An 8,049-nucleotide genomic window follows, 5' to 3' on the forward strand; every position below is an offset into this window, starting at 1 on the left:
GTGCTCACGGTGAGCATGTATCGGTTATGCTGACATGCAGAAGGATATTGAAATCAAGCATATTAAACATTGATCTTTGTTGAGAAAGATCTATATGTCAGTTAGTGACAAGGGTTATGAAACATATTTAAACGTCAACAGACGTCAGGTTAAGTCCATATGTTATTATATTTGTGGGACATATATACTAGATACTGGTATGTGTAATATGTGTGATAATATTTGGTATGTATGTGTACCTGTTGTTATGATTGAGCTGGTAACGAGTTATACGGTGAGATTAGTATTGATTACTGCGTACGGGATGAGTACGGCAGAATGACATAAAAAGAGTAACTCCAATGATGGAGATTGATATGATTCAGTTGGTTGCTCAAAGATAGCAGAGGATGATACCGAGTGTCGTATCACAGATCACTGCTAGTGTTGATGCAAATGTGATCACAGAATTATAGATCGAGCAATCACATGATTATGAACACTTCAACTCTTAGTGTTATTACTAAGAGTGATAATGTTCCACCGAATACTATTATGACTACAAGTGTTAGTTATAAACTAAACATGAATAGTAGTCGTAATGAATTAGATCCGGTATGAAGGATATGTTTGTTGGTTGTGTTAAGGAAATTATTAAGAGTTTATTGATGGTAAAGGGAGGAATAGATTAGCGAGTGGATAGAAAAGATCGAAATGGTTAAGAATATTGGCAAGAGTCTAGAACATTGTGTAGTGAAATATGCTACAGATATGTTGGTAGATTATGTTGTATCGTGATGGAACACGATGGTACAAAATTATAGTTAGAAAATTATTACTCCGATGATATGGTCGGAATTTAAAATTCTTGTGCTTGAGCACTTTTATTCGAATAATTACGTTCAGAGATTGGAAACTGAATTATGGAAGATAGAAATGTTGTGTGCTGATCACATAGAACACGCTAATCGTTTGAAGGAATTGTCATGTCTGGTAACATGGCTAATTACTCCTGAAACTAAGCGAAGTGAGCGCTATATTGGGACTAACTCCATCGATAAGGAGTATAGTCAACCCTGTAAAATATACAACATTTGGAAGGGTTGAGTCACAAGCCAGCATTGATATATTCGACTCTATGGGAAGCGGAATGGAAGGACGTTAGGTGAGACGTCGAGTGCTAAAAGAAGAGAAATGATAAAGGAATAGTGCAAAATAGACTTGTGAATAAGTAGGTATGCCCTACAATCCAGAATTATATCAAGACTAGTTCTGGTGTGAAAACATGAACCGCATGAAGGGTCCTTCCCTAAATGTGGAAAATATGGTTATCGGCAGGAAGAAGAATGTCGAATGATAGTAGGCCACAGGTGTGGTAAAGATGGAAGTAATGCCCCAATTGTAGAACCAATTGAAGCCATGTGAACCGGCAACCCCAACCCATTCGTGTACAACCACTCCGAACCCAACAACTTCAATAATAATCCATCCAAAGAAATCAAATTATGCCAAACAGTTGTACTTGCTATGAATGTGGCAGTACAGAACGTTTCAAGAGAAATTGCCCAAAGTTGAGCCAAGGTGTCGTTGGAAGACGAACCTCATGACAAGCATCAACCTCTGATCAAGCAAGGAGCCGTGCCTTTGTGAGTAATTCGAATAAAGCACGTCATGAACCAAAGGTGGTATTAAGTACGTTGTAGTTTTAAATCAATGGGCTTCAGCGATATTTTTACGGTCGTCGATAGAAGTTAGTTCCTGTTAACCTCCTATCATTTGGAAAGATACCAATTAGTGAAACTATAGAACCCTATACTGTAGAATCGCTAACGGTGAATCCCTAATGGTTAACTAAATTGTTCTATTATTCGGAACGATTAATCCTTTCCTTATTGACCTACGACCAGTAAAGTTAAGAAGTTTTGACGTAATAGTTAACATGGATTGGCTAACTCAACATGAAGCTGAAATCAAATATGAAAAGAAGATGATTAGAAGCTCTCCTTCGGACGATGAAGCGATTAGATACAGAGAAAAGTGTACGGTATTATGTTACCACTCTAATCTCATCTTGAGATGCTATAATATTTAAGACAAGAAAATGTGGTGTATTTAACAAATGCGATTGCCAAAGTATTTAAAAGAAAACATATAGAAGATATCCCGATGGTACGCGGATCTCCAGAAGTTTTCCCAGAAGAACTTCCTGGATTACCGCCAACCCGACAGGTCGGATTCAGAATCGATTTAATACCTCAAGCTGGCCCTGTTGCTAAAGCATCTTACCGAATTGCACCAACTGAAATGCAAGCATTATTGGATAAAGGTTTTATACGATCTAGTTAGTCACCATGGGGTGCACCAGTGTTAATTGGGAAATGAAGGACGGAAGTGTTAGGATATGTATTGATTAGGGAAAATTGAATAAAGTGACAAACAAGAATAGGTATTCACTTTTTCGAAGTAAATGATCTGTTTAACCAACTGCAAAGGGCGATTTATTTTTAGAAAATTGGTCTTAGATATAGTTATCACCAAATGAAAAATCCAAGAGGAGGACGTTGCAACAACAGCGCTTCGGATTCGCTACGGCCATTATGAATTCTTAGTTATGCCTTTCGGGCTAACAAATGCGCCGGCAGCATTCATGGAACTCATGAACCGAGTCTGTAAACTTTATTTTGACAAATTAGTCATAGTATTCATTGATAATATTTTGATATATTTGCAACGTAAGGAAGAACACGAACGACGTTTAAGGAAAATGGTGGAAGTGTTAAAGCAAGAGGAGTTATCCGCGAAGTTTTCGAAATGTGACTTTGAATACAGAAAGCATAATCCCTTGGTCATGTTGTAAAGCAACAAGGATTTCACATAGATCCAAATAAGATAGAAACCTTTAAAATTGTGCCAAGCGCCGATTTTAAGTCTCCCCGATGGAGACGATGGTTTTGTTGCGTATCGTGACGCATCGCGTAGAGGATTAGGATGCGTGTTAATGCAGAATAATATGGTTATAGTCCATGCTTCCCGACAGTTAAAAGTACACAAGAAAAATTACACTACTCATGACTTAGAACTGGGAGCGGTTATCTTCGCACTTAAAATCTGGAGACATTATCTCCACGGTACGAAGTGCACCATCTTCACTAATCATAAAAGTTTGCAGCACATATTCGATCGGAAAGAACTGAATATGAGGCAACGAAGATGGGTCAAGTTGTTAAGCTATTATGACTGTGACATCCGTTATCACCCCGGCAAGGCTAGCGTCGTAGCCGATGCCTTGTGTAAGAAAGGTCGGGTTAAGTCATTGCGAGTGCGAGCGCTGGGGATGATAGTTCAGTCGAACCTTTCAGACCTAATTCGAGTCGCTTAACGTGAGGCGTTGAGAGAGGAACAATTGGAAAGGGAGGAGCTTTACGGCAATGAGAAGAATGTCGAACAGCGCGTGGACGAAATTCTCTACTTCAAAAATCGGGTTTGGATCCCGACCCTCCATGACCTTCGTGATTTAATCATGGACGAAGCGCATAGATCGAAATATTCCATACATCCGGGGTCGGATTAGACTATTGATGATGCGAATATCTGAAAGGATCTTATTAATGGCTGAGTTGGAGAAAGATATGGATACGTATGTTGGAGGATATTTGAGTTATGCGAGAGATAGGGCTGCACACCGAAAACCCTGGGGAACGCCACAACGACAAAAAATTCGCCAATGATAGTGGGAATAAATTACAATGGATTTCGGGACGCAAATTCCCATGATATATCAAAGGCATGAGGTAAATTAGGTAATCGCGGAACGATTAACCAATCCTCGCATTTCATCCCAATCTATGACGATTACCACAATGAATTCTCGCCCAAATTCATGATGATGAAATGGTATCTCGTCGTGGAGTACCATTTTCAATGATCTCAGATCGAAATAGTCATCCTACTTCCATTATTGGAAGGAGGGGAAGGAAGCATCGAGAGCTTGAAGCTTTCTATGGGTGAAGTAATTATCACCAATTTGTTAAATTGAAAATGGGCGTCACTCAAGCCATAAGATATGAATTGGTTCGGGAAACAACAAATCGGATTTATAATATTTAAGATAAGTTGAAAGCAGCGCGAGATTGGCAAAGGATTTATGCCAACATTCAAAGGAAACCATTGTCGCTGGAAAGAGGTGACAAGGTATTTTTAAGGCATCACCTTAGAGAGGTGATATGAGGTTTGGCAAAACCGAAAAATAGCTCCTTAATATATTGGACTTCATGAGACTATCTCCATGATTGGTCATTTAGTTTATCGATTAAAGTACTCCAGGGGCTAAGTATTATACATGATGTTTTGCCATGTATACGGATTGAAAAGTACCTAAGCGATGAGGCAACGAAAGTACTAGTAATGGAAGTACTCATAGAAGACATTCTTGATATCATAAATAATTCCGTTGAGATAGTAGACGGGAAAACTAAACAGTTTGGACACACCAAGCTTTATTGATTAAGATTACGTGGAATTCACAGCAAGGACCAGATTATACCTGGTAACGCGAGGGTGAATTCTGAAGGAAAAACCCCCCACCTTTCTCTCGAAAGGGGATAGTGGGCGTGTAAAATTTCGAGGACGAAATTTCTTAACGGGGGGAGAATGTAACGATTCCGACGAAACCAGGGATACCCTAACCGGTAGACGATAGTTACGTCATATTTTATGTCGGGTACATGAGTTACCATGGTAATTATACGAGAATACATGGTTCACTGTACTGATTGTACGTGAATATATAATTCATCGTATTGAATATGCGATTAATCGATCGATAGTTATTGAAACCCGAACGAATCGAGGGTTCAATTATAGACGAGATATATGATATTTAGTGATGTTACGAACATTAAAGCTTCGGGATAAGTGGATTAAAACACAGAAAAAGGATTTCGATTTAATAGTACGTCGGTGCGTTAAACGAAACCTTTAATACCAAACCGAGCAAGAGATGATCGATCAAGCCGAAAAAGATGCGCGATAATTAATGATATGATGTTTTAAGTTAATAAATGTCATGGTTTAAGTTTTTAAAGTTCTTAAATCGATTTTATATAAATTTCATTTTTAAGCCGAAAAACGACCGTTTTAACCCCGTTTTAAGCCGAATTAAACATTTAACCGAAAAACGAATTGAACCAGATTATCCAAAACATTATCCGGATTATGAGAATCCAAACATGTGGCCTAGAATGGAGAGGTGGGTCCCACCCCACCCCCCTCATTAATCCGATCGGACCTAAGGGTCCAACCCTCTTTCTCATTTCTTTTTTTTACAACAATCCATCCAAGCTCATCAATCCTCTCAAGATCGTGATCCAAAACCGAGAGTTTTTAGCAAGAAAACAAGGTAAATAATCGAGTTATATACGTTTCCATCTTCGTTTCTTGAGTTTGTTTGCAAGAAAATGAGGTTTCAAAGATGAAAACCGATTCTTGCATGATCAAGTGATGTATACGGGTTATACAAGGGATCTTGGTCCAAGAAAGGAGTTAAACGAATCAAAAACGAATTTTTACGGTTAAATCTTTGTTTTTGGAATCATAACCGAAACCATGAAAGAAATGGCTTGATCGTGAGTGTAACTTGCTTGGTATTGTGGTATGTTGTTTGTAGGCTCTGTGTTTAGTGGTAGATAAGGCGGAAAGACGAGTTTGTAGCTTGTAGTGGCGGAAAACGAAAGGTATATTCGGTTTATGTTCGGTGTATGTGTTTTAGGACAGATTGTTGATGGTTTAGAGTTAAGTCATGAAATTTTACAGGGATGTTTTACACATGAAAATAAGAGTTCTGTGAATTTTTGGTAATTTTTGAATAAAGGATGAATATTTGGTGAATTTAATGCTCGGTTTTGGCTAAAAATGGTGAAAAATAGTTAAATATCATGGAAAATTCTGGAAAATTGCAGATAAGCTTTTTATGTCATGTATAAGTCACTCACAAAATTTTATGTTAGTTGGAGAAGTCTAAGTAGGCTTTTCGGTTAAACGAGTTCTAGGGTTTTCTAGCTCGGTTTTAGTGAAAATGGCATGTAAAAGAAGATTTTGGTTCTAGAAAAATTACAGGGGACTATGTGGATGGCAGGGGACATCCAGGAGAAATTTGGGATTTTTCTAAGATCGTTTGGTATTTACGACATATTTAGTGTTTAAATGGTGTTTAAAAATAGATAAATAAATTTTAAATATAAGAATTAATTCTGGAAATATTTTTATAAAATTCCCAACTGTTAAAAATTGATTTGTGCAAAATTTCAAGATCCAAGATTAAACGGATAATGTGCTAATTATCAAACTTTTAAAGTTAAAACGCGTAAACCGGTGAAGTTCGCTTAAGCGAGCTGACTGGTGTATAAAAACCCTAAAAATGAACTATTTTCATATAATTGAGTTAAACAAGTAAAAATAAATCATCCGAACATAATTCGGATGATTTGAGTAATTTTAACCTATTTTAACAGTTTCAGGTACGTCAAAGACGGAAACGGGACCCGCAGCCAATCGGGGCGTCTAAACCGAGCTCAAATCTCACAACTTCAATTAAATTATCAGTCAACCACTACTTTCAGGTCGTGTGTGACCAAACTCATTTTTGAAACGTAAAAACGGATAACCGTGCTAGGCACGCAAAACGAGAAAAACGACTAATTGTAGTTGTGACCATGGAACTCTAAACGACATCACAATCTGAGTCCGGAGAAGTGTTTCTGGGTTAACATTGCCCCCAGAACGGGTACAGTGCTGGGTTAACAGTGTCCCCAGATGTACCGGTTAACTTGGTTAAAGTTATATTAATAATGAGTGTATAGTAACGATCGTAGGGATCATATTACAGATTAGACGTGTTAACTGATAATGATTGTTGTTACCTGCTTGCATGTGCTAAGGTGAGTTTCACGAGCCCCTTTTCTGAACTGTTTTCGAATATTTTCTCGGGGCGGAAGCATGTTTTTACTGAGATGTTTAAGTACATACTGAACGCATGGATTTGCGTGTATTTATAAATATTTGATTGTACGAGAATCGTACGGAATGGGTACAGTACTGGGTTAACAGTGTCCCCAGATGTCTTTGGAAGTGTTACTGGGTTAACTGTGTCCCCAGATGTCTTTGGAAGTGTTACTGGGTTAACTGTGTCCCCAGATGTCTTTGGAAGTGTTTCTGGGTTAACGTTGCCCCCAGAATGAGTACAGTACTGGGTTAACAGTGTCCCCAAATAATATTATATTTTGATAATGATTTATCATGGTTTACTCGAATTGTGAAACTCACCAACTATTCGTAGTTGACCCGTTTTCTCACATGCTTTTCAGGTACAATTAAGATGAAGTGATTGCTTACGTGCTAAGTGCTTGATGTGTGTAAGATTTGCGTGCGGGATGTTAGGATACATTATAACAGATAGAATTATGTATCGTATTGTATGATGTGTGTATCACCTAGACGGTAATGGAATACAAGATAATGTAATTTGAAGTATATTAATGCATTCAGTTTTTCTTTATAAACAATGTGGTTGATATCAGAGGTGTCTGTTGCATCCCGTTTACGTTTCCGCTGCGGTTATGGGGTGTTACAATACTAGAGGCTCTAACAGGTCATCACCGCTAGTTTTTGATCCAGAGATTGAACAAACTCTTAGACCAAACCAAGTGTTACTTCGGGTGAACAAACTTCTTTCTCCGACTACATCGAACAACACCATGGATTCACCTGTCCCCACTTCGGGTCAAACATTGCCAGCCTCACCTCTACCAAATCCACCTCCAACGATTACTACTACCATTCCTACTTCATCGAGTGAAGTAAAACCAACCTGCACAACTGAACCTATGAACACTCAACTCACTTACTCAATATCATCAACATTGCCACCTATTTTCAATATTTTTTCTACTTTTGATGCATCATCATCCCAACATAACCAACAACCAATTTTTTAGAAACCACAATCTAGCTACCAATATCAACCACCACCTTTCACGCAATATTCAAGAACACAAGGTGATGGTTATGGTGATG

This window comes from Bidens hawaiensis, unplaced genomic scaffold, assembly GCF_021521415.1.
Source record: "Bidens hawaiensis isolate Kalapana, Puna unplaced genomic scaffold, B.hawaiensis_p1.1 tig00004021_1, whole genome shotgun sequence".
Taxonomy (NCBI): Eukaryota; Viridiplantae; Streptophyta; class Magnoliopsida; order Asterales; family Asteraceae; genus Bidens; species Bidens hawaiensis.